This window comes from Protopterus annectens, chromosome 6.part0 (genome assembly GCF_019279795.1).
Source record: "Protopterus annectens isolate FY-2018-M chromosome 6.part0, PAN1.0, whole genome shotgun sequence".
NCBI classification, from domain to species: Eukaryota; Metazoa; Chordata; order Ceratodontiformes; family Protopteridae; genus Protopterus; species Protopterus annectens.
The window spans coordinates 1,052,433,517-1,052,451,060 of record NC_056737.1 but is presented as its reverse complement, the minus strand read 5'-3'; the positions used below and the strand labels follow the sequence as shown (position 1 = coordinate 1,052,451,060).

Genomic DNA, 17,544 nt, shown 5'->3' with positions numbered 1-17,544 from the left:
ACCACTAAGTTTTCTGAAGCAATGTCTATGCTCAATGATTACTGACTATACCACTAAGTTTTCAGTTGCAATGTCTTTGCTCAATGATTACTGACTATACCACTAAGTTTTCTGAAGCAATGTCTATGCTCAATGATTACTGACTATACCACTAAGTTTTCTGAAGCAATGTATATGCTCAATGATTACTGACTATACCACTAAGTTTTCTGAAGCAATGTATATGCTCAACTGATTACTGACTATACCACTAAGTTTTCTGAAGCAATGTATATGCTCAACTGATTACTGACTATACCACTAAGATTTCTGAAGCAATGTATACACTCAAATGATTACTGACTATACCACAAAATTTTCTGAAGCAATGTCTACGCTCAATGATTTCTGACTATACCCCAAAGTTTTCTGAAGAAGTGTCTATGCTCTGTGATTACTGACTATACCACAAAGTTTTCTGAAGCAGTGTCTATGCTCTGTGATTACTGACTATACCACAAAGTTTTCTGAAGCAATGTCTATGCTCAATGATTACTGACTATACAACTACGTTTTCTGAAGCAATTTATACACTCAACTGATGACTGACTATACCACTAAGTTTCTGAAGCAATGTATATGCTCATCTGATTACTGACTATACCACTACATTTTCTGAAACAATGTATATGCTGAACTGATTACTGACTATACCACTAAGTTTTCTGAAGCAATGTATATGCTCCACTGATTACTGACTATACCTCTAAGGTTTCTGAAGCAATGTATACACTCAAATGGATACTGACTATACCACTAAGGCTTCTGAAGCAAAGTATACTATACCAGTACATTTTCTGAAGCAATGTCTACTCTCAATGATTACTGACTATACCACTAAGTTTTCTGAATCAATGTCTTGGCTCAATGATTACTGCCTATACCACTAAGTTTTGTGAAGCAATGTCTACGGTCAATGATTACTGACTATACCACTAAGTTTTCTGAAGCAATGTATATGCTCAACTGATTACTGACTATACCACTAAGTTTTCTGAAGCAATGTATACGCTCAATGATTACTGACTATACCACTAAGTTTTCTGAATCAATGTATATGCTCAACTGATTACTGACTATACCACTAAGTTTTCTGAAGCAACGTATACACTCAAATGATTACTGACTATACCACAAAATTTTCTGAAGCAATGTCTATGCTCTGTGATTACTGACTATACCACAAAGTTTTCTGAAGCAATGCCTATGTTCAATGATTACTGACTATACCACTACATTTTCTGAAGCAATATATATGCTCAACTGATTACAGACTATACCACTAAGTTTCTGAAGCAATGTAAATGCTCAACTGATTACTGACTATACCACTATATTTTCTGAAGCAATGTATATACTGAAATTGGTACTGACTATACCACTAAGGCTTCTGAAGTAATGTATACACTCAATGTATTACTTACTATACCAGTACATTTTCTGAAGCAATGTATACGCTCAATGATTACTGACTATAGCACTAAGTTTTCTGAAGCAATCTCTATGCTCAACTGATTACTGACTATACCACTAAGTTTTCTGAAGCAATGTATATGCTCAACTGATTACTGACTATACCACTAAGTTTTCTGAAGCAATGTATATGCTCAACTGATTACTGACTATACCACTAAGTTTTCTGAAGCAATGTATACACTCAACTGATTACTGACTATACCACTAAGTTTTCTGAAGCAATCTATATTCTCAATGATTACTGACTATACCCATAAGTTTTCTGAAGCAATGTCTACGCTCAATGATTACACTGTATACCTCGAAGTTTTCTGAAGCAATGTATATGCTCAACTGATTACTGACTATACCACTAAGTTTTCTAAAGCAATGTCTACACTAAATGATTACTGACTATACCACTAAATTTTCTGAAGCAATGTCTATGCTCAATGATTACTGACTATACCACAAAGTTTTCTGAAGGAATGTATACGCTCAACTCGTTACTGACTATACCACTAAGTTTCTGAAGCAATATATATATGCTCAACTGATTAGTGACTATACCACTACGTTTTTTGAAACAATGTATATGCTCAACTGATTACTGACTATACCACTAAGTTTTCTGAAGCAATGTATATGCTCCACTGATTACTGACTATACCACTAAGTTTTCTGAAGCAATGTATACACTCAAATGATTACTGACTATACCACAAAATTTTCTGAAGCAATGTCTATGCTCAATGATTACTGACTATACCACAAAGTTTTCTGAAGCAGTATCTATGCTTTGTGATTACTGACTATACCACAAAGTTTTCCGAAGCAATGTCTACGCTCAACTGATTACTGACTATACCACTAAGTTTTCTGAAGCAATGTATATGCTCAACTGATTACTGACTATACCACTAAGTTTTCTGAAGCAATGTATGCGCTTAACTGATTACTGACTATACCACTAAGTTTTCTGAAGCAATGTATATGCTCAACTGATTACTGACTATACCACTAAGTTTTCTGAAGCAATGTATATGCTCAACTGATTACTGACTATACCACTAAGTTTTCTGAAGCAATGTATATGCTCAATGATTACTGACTATACCACTAAGTTTTCTGAAGCAATGTATATTCTCAATGATTACTGACTATACCACTAAGTTTTCTGAAGCAATGTCTATGCTCAATGATTACTGACTATACCACTAAGTTTTCTGAAGCAATGTATATGCTCAACTGATTACTGACTATACCACTAAGTTTTCTGAAGCAATGTATACACTCAACTGATCACTGACTATACCACTAAGTTTTCTGAAGCAATCTCTATGCTCAACTGATTACTGACTATACCACTAAGTTTTCTGAAGCAATGTATATGCTCAACTGATTACTGACTATACCACTAAGTTTTCTGAAGCAATGTATATGCTCAACTGATTACTGACTATACCACTAAGTTTTCTGAAGCAATGTATATGCTCAACTGATTACTGACTATACCATTAAGTTTTCTGAAGCAAAGTATACTCTCAACTGATTACAGACTATACCACTAAGTTTTCTGAAGCAATCTATATTCTCAGTGACTAATGACTATACCCATAAGTTTTCTGAAGCAATGTCTACGCTCAATGATTACTCAGTATACCACTAAGTTTTCTGAAGCAATGTATATGCTCAACTGATTACTGACTATACCACTAAGTTTTCTAAAGCAATGTCTATGCTCAATGATTACTGACTATACCACAAAGTTTTCTGAATCAATGTCTATGCTCAATGATGACTGACTATACCACTAAGTTTTCTGAAGCAATGTATACGCTCAATGATTACTGACTATACCACTAAGTTTTCTGAAGCAATGTCTACGCTCAGTGATTACTGACTATACCACTAAGTTTTCTGAAGCAATGTATATGCTCAACTGATTACTGACTATACCACTAAGTTGTCTGAAGCAATGTTTACGCTCAATGATTACTGACTATACCACTAAGTTTTGTGAGGCAATGTCTACGCTCAATGATTACTGACTTTACCACTAAGTTTTCTGAAGCAATGTATATGCTCAACTGATTACTGACTATACCACTATGTTTTCTGAAGCAATGTCTCCACTCAGTGATTACTGACTATACCACTACGTTTTCTGAAGCAATGTCTACACTCAATGATTAGTGACTATACCACTACATTTTCTGAAGCAATGTCTATGCTCAATGATTACTGACTATACCACTAAGTTTTCTGAAGCAACGTCTACGCTCAATGATTATTGACTATACCACTAAGTTTTCTGAAGCTATGTCTACGCTCAACTCGTTACTGAAAATACCACTAAGTTTCTGAAGCAATATATAAATGCTCAACTGATTACTGACTATACCACTACATTTTTTGATACAATGAATACGCTCAACTGATTACTGACTATACCACTAAGTTTTCTGAAGCAATGTATTCGCTCAACTGATTACTGACTATACCACTAAGATTTCTGAAGCAATGTATACACTCAAATGATTACTGACTATACCACAAAATTTTCTGAAGCAATGTCTATGCTCTGTGATTACTGACTATACCACAAAGTTTTCTGAAGCAATGCCTATGCTCAATGATTACTGACTATACCACTACATTTTCTGAAGCAATGTAAATGCTCAACTGATTACTGACTATACCACTATATTTTCTGAAGCAATGTATATGCTCCACTGATTACTGACTATACCACTAAGGATTCTGAAGCAATGTATACACTCAAATGGATACTGACTATACCACTAAGGCTTCTGAAGCAATGTATACACTCAATGTATTACTTACTATACCAGTACATTTTCTGAAGCAATGTCTACGCTCAATGATTACTGACTGTAGCACTAAGTTTTCTGAAGCAATGTCTATGCTCAGTGATTACTGACTATACCACTAAGTTTTCAGTTGCAATGTCTTTGCTCAATGATTACTGACTATACCACTAAGTTTTCTGAAGCAATGTCTAGGCTCAATGATTACTGCCTATACCACTAAGTTTTCTGAAGCAATGTCTACGGTCAATGATTACTGACTATACCACTAAGTTTTCTGAAGCAATGGATATGCTCAATGATTACAGACTATACCACTAAGTTTTCTGAAGCAATGTATACTCAACTGATTACAGACTATACCACTAAGTTTTCTGAAGCAATCTATATTCTCTTTGATTACTGACTATACCCATAAGTTTTCTGAAGCAATGTCTATAGGTTCATAGGTTCAAAGGTTCATACTAGGCTATCTGCCCTAGGGCATTTATAAGCCTAGCCAGAATGTGTTTGGCTTTTGCCACCCATTTTAAATTTATTTTGCTATGCTCTTTTTCGAGGTTAGTATACTATGCCTCTGTCTAACTGTGACACAGAAGTGATACCCGGGGTAAACCTACGATCTCCCATCCACTCATCAAGATTCCTCTTGAAGAGAGTCAATGAGGGACTCTGCTTAACCTGGACTGGGATTTTATTCCAGTGTGAAGGGAGCCTCTGTGTTATGAATCTGTCCCTCCAGCAGGTCCTATTTATTTCAGTGCTGAGGTTCAAGTCTCTCGAGCGCGTAGCTCAATGATTACTCAGTACACCTCTTAAGTTTTCTGAAGCAATGTATATGCTCAACTGATTACTGACTATACCACAAAGTTTTCTGAAGCAATGTCTATGCTCAATGATTACTGACTATACCACTAAGTTTTCTGAAGCAATGTATACGCTCAACTCGTTACTAACTATACCACTAAGTTTCTGAAGCAATATATATATATATATATATATATATATATATATATATATATATATATATATATATATATATATATATATATATATATATGCTCAACTGATTACTGACTATACCACTACATTTTTTGAAACAATGTAAACGCTCAACTGATTACTGACTATACCACTAAGTTTCTGAAGCAATGTATACACTCAACTCATTACTGACTATACCACTAAGTTTCTGAAGCAATGTATATGCTCAACTCATTACTGACTATACCACTAAGTTTCTGAAGCAATATATATATAAACATGGTGGCACTAGCATGCACAATGAGAAGGGTGGGTATTGAGACAAAGCAGAACACATCGCTGTCATAATATATAAGGATATGGTCCAGAAACACAAATCTCCATGTACAGCGGAAAAAAAAAAATTAAGATGCATGTATCACCACAAATGTGCAAACATTAACAGGTGAAATGTATGTGTATTAAACAGGTAGGGGATGGCATGGACCCTGTGCAGAGATAAAAGTATTTCCAGACCACTATATATGTGTAGGAAGTTCCCTAGTAATGATTATAAATGCATTTGAATATTAAAAAGTGAGAGCATGAACACCTATGGCAGTAATATAACTAAGGAGAAGCAATCGCAACACAGTCTGCAATAAGTCATTATTGTTCAGCAACAATCACAATACATCTGTATGAGACTAACACTGGGATACAATCACATTTAGCACAATAGTGAGACAGTGCACATCTGAGGGGCTTCTCTCAAAAAAAAAACAAAAAAAAAAACATACATTCAAAGCCAGATGCATTAGAAGGACTGATAGAACTCTGAACGAGTGTTACGTGTATGAGCTGTGCCCTTCTAAGTCTCAAGATTGTCTAATCAAGTATATATTACCAGCCAGCTCGTAATTAAGTTATATCGGAAAGTCCTGCTGAATGTACCCGGTCAGGGCAGAGTTCTTGTATGGCGTTTATCTTTAAAGCTTGAACTGGTGTGTTCCAAATCCTCCATGGTTTAGAAACAGGACTGTAGTACCGCTTTAAGAGTCCCATCTACTCATGGGAAAATTAGGGGTCGAAGTTCGTTAGGTTAACTAAGAACATGGAGGAGCATTAGGATTGTGGCTGTATTCTAAAGGATACCATGAGGGAGAGGGGAAACATAGCGGCCTCTCAAAGCACTGAGCTGACACCGATTTTGCATAGCAGTAAATTCAGCTGGAGACAAGGCAAACTGCTGCTTTTAGAGATTAGCGATCATATATCACCCCAGGCTTTAGGTAAGTTAAAGTTAAAGCTTTTGTACATATGCTTCCGGACATTCATTAAATGCCTGGAGGAAGATTGCAGTTGCTTCCTTGCTGTTTTTAGCCAAGAGTTTAGATCCTTGGTGATAAAATGACAAAGTATTGGGATATTTCATCTGAAATCTAATTTGTTTCTTAATTAGGTAAGCGCAGAAAGGAGCAAGCTTTTGTCTTTCCAACTTAATCGGACAAGGGAGATCAGATGAGATAGTTATTTTAGAACAAACCAAATCCTATGCACGGGGGAATGCACGGTCCAAACCAAGTATCAAAAGCACCAAATAGACCAGCAATACAGCACGGAGTTCCAATATATTTATTTTTATGTACTTAAACAAACTAGTTTCGGCAAAAAAGCCTTCTTCAGTGTAAGACAGTACAATCAAGTTCCCATTACTCATCAATTTAAATACATAGCATGACCCAATAGGATGATTGGGCTCATCAATATTAATAAGAAGAAAAAAGATTTCTTAATTGTAATTTTTGTGATCAAATTGCAGTGGGTAACACTTCAATGAGAAACAGTCCCAATGAAAAAGACGACAACCATAAATATATGTAAAGAAGTAGGTTAGCATTATTTTAAACTACAGCAGTATATATTAAACAAATATTTATCCATACCAACAATAGTAGTTCAACAAATTGACTACCTGTATTAAATTGGCTCTGCAACAAAGGCCCCCCATATCAAAATTATTACTATTCAACAAGCTGGGTAATTAACATATACTAAATAGTGCACATCTTCAAACAACATAAAATTCAAAAACAATAAACCATAACCACCTAGGGTAAAGATGAAAAAATGCATTGTAATTGGGGTGATATAGAATGACATATATGTGAAAATATAACACATAACTGGTTTAAAACCATGATCAGCAGTTGTATGCTATATGCTCGTCCTACAAACACTAATATTTTTCACATATTAACTGCCTATATTATATAAATATGCCACGCCAAACCCCCATACCACAGTTAGTACTAAAAAGTAAGCCCATATGGCTGGGTGTCATGTACACAAATCAAGTAAGGCTGAACAGAAATATATTTATATTGTTTGCATAGAAATAGATTGATTCCAGTGATCAATATAACCAAAACCTTAATGCCAGAACAGGTCAACAGTATTGTTATAAAACATCCATATTCTCCTATAAGTGATCATTTAGCCCCGGATGGAACAGGCCCCCCAGTGTTGTAATCCAATATTTCTCTTTTTGATCCAATATCCCATGCCAACCTTGTTTGTTGGTTCTATCTCCAGAAATACGATCAATAACCACAAAACTAAATTTGGCCTGTGGATGTTTACATGTATGTTGAAAAAGGGCACTGGTCTCCTTATGGTTCCTTACATCACTTCGATGTTCATTCATTCTGTATCTTAATGCTCTGGAAGTTTGGCCCACATAAAAAGCCCCACAATAACAGGAATCAAGGTACACCACCCAATCGCTGCTGCAATTACCAAAGATCTTAATGTCAAATACTCTACTGGTGTTACGACTAGAAAACTCTTTGGATTTAGGCATGTATGAGCAAGAGCCACAATGACCACAGGGAAAAGAACCAAAAAGTTCATCTCCATGAAGTGTAAGTTGTTTATAAATAGTGCCCCCACTTGCCATATGTTTATAATGTGACAGGTGGGAGCCTAGAGTTTTGCCCCGTTTGTATGAAAATAGACATCGTGGCCCCAAAATACTTCGCAACTTATCATTAGCCAGTAGAATATTCCAATGTTTATTGATAATGTTCCTGATCATATTTATGTTTCTCCCATAAGTTGTAATAAATCTAACACAAGTACCATGAGAAGATTGATTTTTGTTCTTGTTCTGGTATTGTAATAGTTCATCTCTCTTTAAACTATTAGCTCTACTCTGGGCAGACGCAATGTCATGTCTATCATATCCTCTATTGGTAAACCTCTGACTAAGATCCCTGCTGGCTAGTTGGTATTCCTCTTGGTTGGAACTGAGACGTTTAATACGTATAAATTGAGATATCGGAATACTTTTAATGGTATGACGGGGGTGTAGACTTGAAGCATGCAACAGAGTGTTATATTGTGGGTACTTGCGGAAAACTTTAGTAGACAAGGTATGATGCATTTTTTCATCTTTACCCTAGGTGGTTATGGTTTATTGTTTTTGAATTTTATGTTGTTTGAAGATGTGCACTATTTAGTATATGTTAATTACCCAGCTTGTTGAATAGTAATAATTTTGATATGGGGGGCCTTTGTTGCAGAGCCAATTTAATACAGGTAGTCAATTTGTTGAACTACTATTGTTGGTATGGATAAATATTTGTTTAATATATACTGCTGTAGTTTAAAATAATGCTAACCTACTTCTTTACATATATTTATGGTTGTCGTCTTTTTCATTGGGACTGTTTCTCATTGAAGTGTTACCCACTGCAATTTGATCACAAAAATTACAATTAAGAAATCTTTTTTCTTCTTATTAATATTGATGAGCCCAATCATCCTATTGGGTCATGCTATGTATTTAAATTGATGAGTAATGGGAACTTGATTGTACTGTCTTACACTGAAGAAGGCTTTTTTGCCGAAACTAGTTTGTTTAAGTACATAAAAATAAATATATTGGAACTCCGTGCTGTATTGCTGGTCTATTTGGTGCTTTTGATACTTGGTTTGGACCGTGCATTCCCCCGTGCATAGGATTTGGTTTGTTCTATGCTCACTCTGTGCTGGGGGACCGAGCAGTGGAGTCGTTTTTCAGTTTGTTTCAGGCTGATTTTTGGTGGTGACTTTTTGTGTATACCCACTTGTTTGTTGTCTTACAGTGGGTTTGTATCTGGACACTCATTCCTGTTCCTTTATGTGGGTATAATTTTCATTCAACATTTGGACTAAAGGAGACTAGCTGTTGTTTTATGGGAGCGCCATATTGGTCTGGCCTCAACTCGGCATCTACACTACACGTCTACACTACAAACTGGTAAAACCCTTTACTATAGCAGCGTAAGTGCTGGGCTCATTCATATTGTGGGGCATATTTCTATTGTTTATAGCTACAACGACGAGTAACGTCTGGAGTTCCATTCATGTTGATGTACTTTGAGATGTTCGTCCACTTTGGCTGAGGACTGCAACGTTGATTTTGGCGTGTTAGGACATTTTCAGGTTCGTGTCACTACATTAAACTGTATATTCTCGCACCTTTGGAGACTGTTTATGGTATTATTGGGTTTTCGAATGATTGTCAGGATATACTGAACCTCTTCTCTACAATAACAGCAACGCTTTTCGAGGTGCGATTGTCAACTATGAAACCTTGGGGACTTTACAACTGAAAGGGTTATATGTGACATGGATACTCTGGATTTATGTGATTTTCTATACAAGGAATACTATCGCTCGCTTATTTATGGGTTCTGCTAATGTTCTGATTGTTTAATCGGTACCTGGACTTGAAACAACTATATGTCTTGGTAAATTTGTATATTTGCAGTTTTTGTAGCTAGGAGATTTATCAAACGTTTGTTAGTAGAATTATTTGAAACCCATCATATAGGATTCACACATTGCTTTAATGATTTGGGCCTATGTGTTTCTAAAGGTGTGATTATCATACCTATTACTATGTAGTGTGTGTGGGGTCGTAACACACAACTAGGCCCTAAATTATTGTTGGTTTTGTGTGATTTTAGTAGGGAATTATAGTGTTATTCTACTATTTTATGTTCACATCTCAAAAACGGCCAAAAGGACAACAACTATTTACAGTCGTTTTGAGACCAGGACTTGGGACTTTCCTAACTACAAGATTTACTGGACTCAAATAATAAGCGGACAATACTTGTTATCAACAAGTAACTGGTTACCATTAGAACTATTGTATGTTTCTTTAAGTGCAACTTGAAACCATTAGTTTGTACAAATATAAATATATGGATTGCTTAGGGCAAAGTATGTACTATGAATGAGGTACAGGTTAATATCAACCACGGCAAACACTATATATAAACAGCTATTGGCTTTTTGATAATATTTGGTTGTATACCTCTCAGGCACCTAAGTGTTATAATAATTCCGTTTACGATTATTTTGTACAAGTTATATGGCTGGTGCTCATTATTCAGCATTAGCCTACGGAATGTGATATTATTACATGGTTTAAGTCATATTACAGGCAATATTCAGGTTATACATGTTTAACCTTTTGGGAATGTCCAAATTGGTTGGAAACTGTACTAGAATATTCTAATACTTTATGGAAATACTAAGCCTTTGGGCTCTCAGGTGTGTTGGTTAACTTGGATAGAGGTATCAGGTGATTGTGTTTCAATTAGACTATCAAACTGGTGGTAAGCCAGGCTTAATTTATATGGTGTTTGAAACACCAAACATACTCTTATATATTAAATAGTTACACGATCAAGTGTGATCTCTCTCCCTATCACTTTAGTCGGTTACATGTACTGACTATTGCGGACATTGTATACCCGAATAGTTGAGACTATATTTGCTAGTGTAATAATACCATATAGTTCAGTTTAAATATTTTGGACGTTATCACACTATACATATATGGTATTCATTATGGGATATACATATAGTTAGTTTAATCTAACTGGACATGTAGGAAGCACAGTTGTCTTGATTCATATTCCTAATACACCGGTGATCCAGTACAAGAGGGATACCACTGGTTGGATTTAAATCATATAGTATTACACTCTGTGTGCTGGGGATAAATGTACCTGAAAAGTGTGGAGTGTAACAAACTGGAACATTCTCTTTGTGGTTGTATTAATATTAACAGTAACAATAATTGCAATTTGTTGCATGTTATCAGTTACCTGCCTCCTGTGAAACGGATCACTGCTCGGTCCCCTATTCACAATTAAAATTTGGTTTAGTCTTATAAACTATTTTCGAGTATTAATGATGTTTCATATGGTTGATCATACAACTATTAATGGTTTGCACTATCATTAGTTAATTTGATCCAGTATCGAGTGGGGTATTCTTGGATTATAAGAATCCTATATAGTTAGAACACTTAACATCTAGCTTTTGGAGAGGTCAATATATATTAGCTTTAACTACCATTCAATAGTTGTATATTATACACACGGAAATCTACCCTTGGTGGATTGTTGTTACTGGTCCCCCCAGTGGTTCCAGTGTTTTGATTATTGGCTCTGGATGAAACTTAATGTCGCTTGGTGTGTCAGAGCACTTGGAGTGTTGTTTAGTAACTCTTTGACTAATTTGTGACCCAATTAACTATTGGTGGGACATCCTAAATGATATATATTTCATATGTTGAATTCAAAACAATACTAGCCAGTATTTACATTTATAGGCCTGGTTCAGTGGGGCATTCAACAAAGAAGAATCAGAATTGTGATTATTTCATTGGATTATATAAGATCTAAGCTTTGATAGGTTTATATATTTTGGTGAATATTATCGACTTATAGTTTTATATCAAATACTTGAATCCACCTTTTCTGTGTGAATCTATGTTTTCTGCCTCCCCTAGTGTTCCGTAAATATTTGGATTGGTTTTTGGACTAACTCCAGACTTTTGGTGCGACTAGGTGTTTTTGGAATATTGTCTTTCCAATTCTGTCGATTTATTACCTACTTTGGTGTTTTCTTGTGTTCCATCACATTATTGGTAGTATATTTCAAATATTGTTCACAACATGGATCTGAATAATATTCTGTCTGGATTATGTGCTGATCGGCAAGATATAGGTGTATTTGGCATTGAGAATTTGCCAAGCAATGATCCGGTCAATTCGGCTCAGATATCTTTGGGTGATTGTGACATGTTTTTTCATTCAGTCACCAAAGCATTTAAAACTCTTAGATCAAACATTTGGCATCTTAAGCTATTTAAAGCATATTCGGCACAAAATATGGCTCCCAGGGGACTACGAATACGTACTCAACCTCTAGTGGGGAGACCAGATGATAAATTAAACCAAGATTGGCAGGAGGCTTTACAGACGGGATCCATGACATTTGTGAACATTTTGTTACAATATTATGAAAGGACAGTCGATTCCAATATACTAGAAATCAAAAACATATGTTCTGATGTTCAAAAATTTGAATCGTCCTCCAAATATCAGGATAATATCAAAAAACTGTCCCAAGAGTTGATGGAACATGAGAAAACTTTAAAGGAACGGAAAATCAAGAAGTTCCATCGGGACTATTCAGATTACCAACGGGGCAAACCTTTTGATTTCAGCAGATCAGTTAGATTTGTTGATACTAATCAGGTTAGGACAGGGCCTAGTCGCACCAAAAAGAGACCTCGCTCAATTCTGAAGAAGAAGGGGGATAGCTCATTTAGTACTTCTGGTGAAGAATCTTCTCTCACGGATGGTGAGGGGTCCTGTGAGAGGGCTTCACCCAATAGAAAGAAAACAAATAAAAATTTCCCTTTAGAGGGGGCAAGGGACACCGGGGGGGCAGAAAGCACAGAAAGATCAACCACTCAGGTTTCCTTCGAGGGACTACTGGACAACTTCCTGAAATAGGGGTTATGCCAGAGTCCACTCAGAATGTGCTGAATCTATCCAAAGCTGTATTAACAAATGAACAGATTGCTCTTTGGAACAAGGGTCTTAATTATATTCCGTCTTTTTTTAGTCAGGAATATCATATTGTACAAGATTTACAGGCGTTTTGCCGGACTCTAAATTTAAAATTGTTTTTTGATGATGATAAGTCGGAACCCTCTGAGGACTTTCGCTTTGGCAAGTCCTCGTTTCAACCACCTATGAATAAACATGTTTCCATATTTATGGATACCATTTTGAGGGACATTCATTTTGAGAATCTAGGACATGTTATGCTAGCTAGTAACTTAACACCGGATGATAGGATAGCTTTGGACAATCTATGTGACAACAAAGATATAGTTATTGTCCCTGCTGATAAGGGAGGTGCAGTGGTGGTTTGGAATACTGCCGATTATATCCAGGAAGGCTTAACCCAACTGTCTGATGCTAAGTGTTACATGTATATGTCCATAGACCCAACGCCTGTGTTTAAGGACGAGATTGACTCCTTTTTACGGTTAGCCTGTGAGGAGGGTATCATTAATAAAAAATGTTTGGCCTCACTTATGGTTTCTGAACCCTCCAAACAGATATTGTATCTTTTACCCAAAATTCATAAGTCTTTAACAAAACCACCTGGAAGACCTATAGTCTCTGGAATAGGCTCACTGACAGAACCTTTATCGGCCTTTCTTACTAAATATCTTAAACCATTATTAGGGCTCATAAGATCTAGGCTGCAGGACACCACACAATTTTTGCAGTTAATCAGGGATACCCAATTGGAACCTGAATGGTATTTATGTACATTAGATGTAAAATCATTATATACAAGTATACCACACTGGGCAGGTTTGCAATCTATTCAATACTGGTTGGAAAGGGCCAATTTATATACACCTGGGTTTAATACCCTTCTGATCTGCATGTCGGAACATGTTCTCAACAAAAATGTTCTGTATTTCCAAGGCCAATGCTATTGGCAGCTACAAGGAACAGCTATGGGGGCATCCTTTGCTCCCATATATGCTGACCTATTCATGGCCTATGTTGAGGAATACATGATATATGATACATCTCATAACATATTTCAGGTTGAGATGGATATTTGGAGACGTTACTTGGACGACTGTTGGCTGGTGTGGCGTGCGGATGTGGGTTACTTGCAGGAATTTGTTGAATATCTTAATGATAATGTTTGGGGACTGGAATTTTCGGTGACTTATGATAAAAATACCATCAATTTTTTGGATGTCACTGTTTACAGGAACCCAGATCATACCTTGTCTACTAAAGTTTTCCGCAAGTACCCACAATATAACACTCTGTTGCATGCTTCAAGTCTACACCCCCGTCATACCATTAAAAGTATTCCGATATCTCAATTTATACGTATTAAACGTCTCAGTTCCAACCAAGAGGAATACCAACTAGCCAGCAGGGATCTTAGTCAGAGGTTTACCAATAGAGGATATGATAGACATGACATTGCGTCTGCCCAGAGTAGAGCTAATAGTTTAAAGAGAGATGAACTATTACAATACCAGAACAAGAACAAAAATCAATCTTCTCATGGTACTTGTGTTAGATTTATTACAACTTATGGGAGAAACATAAATATGATCAGGAACATTATCAATAAACATTGGAATATTCTACTGGCTAATGATAAGTTGTGAAGCATTTTGGGGCCACGATGTCTATTTTCATACAAACGGGGCAAAACTCTAGGCTCCCACCTGTCACATTATAAACATATGGCAAGTGGGGGCACTATTTATAAACAACTTACACTTCATGGAGATGAACTTTTTGGTTCTTTTCCCTGTGGTCATTGTAGCTCTTGCTCATACATGCCTAAATCCAAAGAGTTTTCTAGTCGTAACACCAGTAGAGTATTTGACATTAAGATCTTTGGTAATTGCAGCAGCGATTGGGTGGTGTACCTTGCTTCCTGTTATTGTGGGGCTTTTTATGTGGGCCAAACTTTCAGAGCATTAAGATACAGAATGAATGAACATCGAAGTGATGTAAGGAACCATAAGGAGACCAGTGCCCTTTTTCAACATACATGTAAACATCCACAGGCCAAATTTAGTTTTGTGGTTATTGATCGTATTTCTGGAGATAGAACCAACAAACAAGGTTGGCATGGGATATTGGATCAAAAAGAGAAATATTGGATTACAACACTGGGGGGCCTGTTCCATCCGGGGCTAAATGATCACTTATAGGAGAATATGGATGTTTTATAACAATACTGTTGACCTGTTCTGGCATTAAGGTTTTGGTTATATTGATCACTGGAATCAATCTATTTCTATGCAAACAATATAAATATATTTCTGTTCAGCCTTACTTGATTTGTGTACATGACACCCAGCCATATGGGCTTACTTTTAGTACTAATTGTGGTATGGGGGTTTGGCGTGGCATATTTATATAATATAGGCAGTTAATATGTGAAAAATATTAGTGTTTGTAGGACGAGCATATAGCATACAACTGCTGATCATGGTTTTAAACCAGTTATGTGTTATATTTTCACATATATGTCATTCTATATCACCCCAATTACAATGCATTTTTTCATCTTTACCCTAGGTGGTTATGGTTTATTGTTTTTGAATTTTATGTTGTTTGAAGATGTGCACTATTTAGTATATGTTAATTACCCAGCTTGTTGAATAGTAATAATTTTGATATGGGGGGCCTTTGTTGCAGAGCCAATTTAATACAGGTAGTCAATTTGTTGAACTACTATTGTTGGTATGGATAAATATTTGTTTAATATATACTGCTGTAGTTTAAAATAATGCTAACCTACTTCTTTACATATATTTATGGTTGTCGTCTTTTTCATTGGGACTGTTTCTCATTGAAGTGTTACCCACTGCAATTTGATCACAAAAATTACAATTAAGAAATCTTTTTTCTTCTTATTAATATTGATGAGCCCAATCATCCTATTGGGTCATGCTATGTATTTAAATTGATGAGTAATGGGAACTTGATTGTACTGTCTTACACTGAAGAAGGCTTTTTTGCCGAAACTAGTTTGTTTAAGTACATAAAAATAAATATATTGGAACTCCGTGCTGTATTGCTGGTCTATTTGGTGCTTTTGATAGTTATTTTAGACCCATTCCAGATTATATACTTTTTGTTTCGAGTCGCTAGTAATAATTTACTTACATGCTGATAATTAAGTAACTTTACATAGACGGATCTCGGCTTTGTTTTATCATATGGTGGCCTTAGAGCTCTATGAGCACGTTCAATTATTATTTGGTCAGAAGGAGGTGATTTATCCAGGAACAAAGCAAAAATTGCAGAAATGTTTTCAAGCAATGAGAGTTGTTCAATATGCCGGTATGCCTCTTAAAATAAGATTATTACATCTGGATCTAGCTTCAAGGTCCAATAATTTCGGCTGCATGTCCATAATAATTGTAGCATTAGATTTTTGTTCTTTCTGTAGTTGATCAATTTTTATCTCGTTATCAAACACCTTTGCTTCTGTTTTGTCAATTCTAGTGAGAATTCTGTCTATGGATTCACTGAATGATTTAAGCTGCTGAGAAAAGCTTTGAATAGCTGTTTGGATAGGCTGCAGGGCCAGCTTTAAGTCTTCCATGCTAGACGGATCAATTTTCACTTTTGCAGGTGGTTTTGAAGTTTCCTGTTGCTTGGCAGTTCTAGCCCTTTTAGGAGTTGCATCTTTCTCTGGAGATGATATAGTAGAAAATTTAGCTTTAGTGCTTTGAGTTTCCATGGAATCAGGTTCCTGTGACATATCAGGATTTCTTCTTTTTTTATTTATTTTTTTTCCCTTTATCTTTCTTATTTACAGGTGAGAGTAGGCACAAGAGCCCCAGACCACATGTACAGGAGGCAGCAGGGAAGCAGGAAACAAAAGATCAGATTCAATCCTTCAGACAGGGTCTCTTCTGTTAGCAAAACTGGATGCAGAAACTTATATCTGGTAAGTTCCTTAGCACTGAAGAGATGTTATTAAGCGCTGATTTAGCTTCTTTCACAATGGAAATGGTTGTTGTATTATTAAGAGTAGCAGAGCTATAGAGTTACACTGCTTATAGGATGGCGGCCATCTTGTTCTGTCGGCACCAAGTTTTCTGAAGCAATGTATATGCTCCACTGATTATTGACTATACCACTAAGTTTTCTGAAGCAATGTATAAGCTCAACTGATTACTGACCATACTACTAAGATTTCTGAAGCAATGTATACACTCAAATGATTACTCACTATACCATGAAATTATCTGAATCAATGTCTAAGCTCAATGATTACTGACTATACCATAAAGTTTCTGAAGCAGTGTCTACGCTCTGTGATTACT

At 36.0% G+C, this 17,544-nt stretch overlaps 1 protein-coding gene across 3 annotated transcripts in view; it reads right to left on the bottom strand.

Annotated features, from left to right (window-relative positions):
* Positions 1 to 17,544, bottom strand: part of RGS6 (regulator of G protein signaling 6) — a 2,564,457-nt gene that overhangs the window by 1,229,076 nt on the left and 1,317,837 nt on the right. The window lies entirely within an intron of this gene.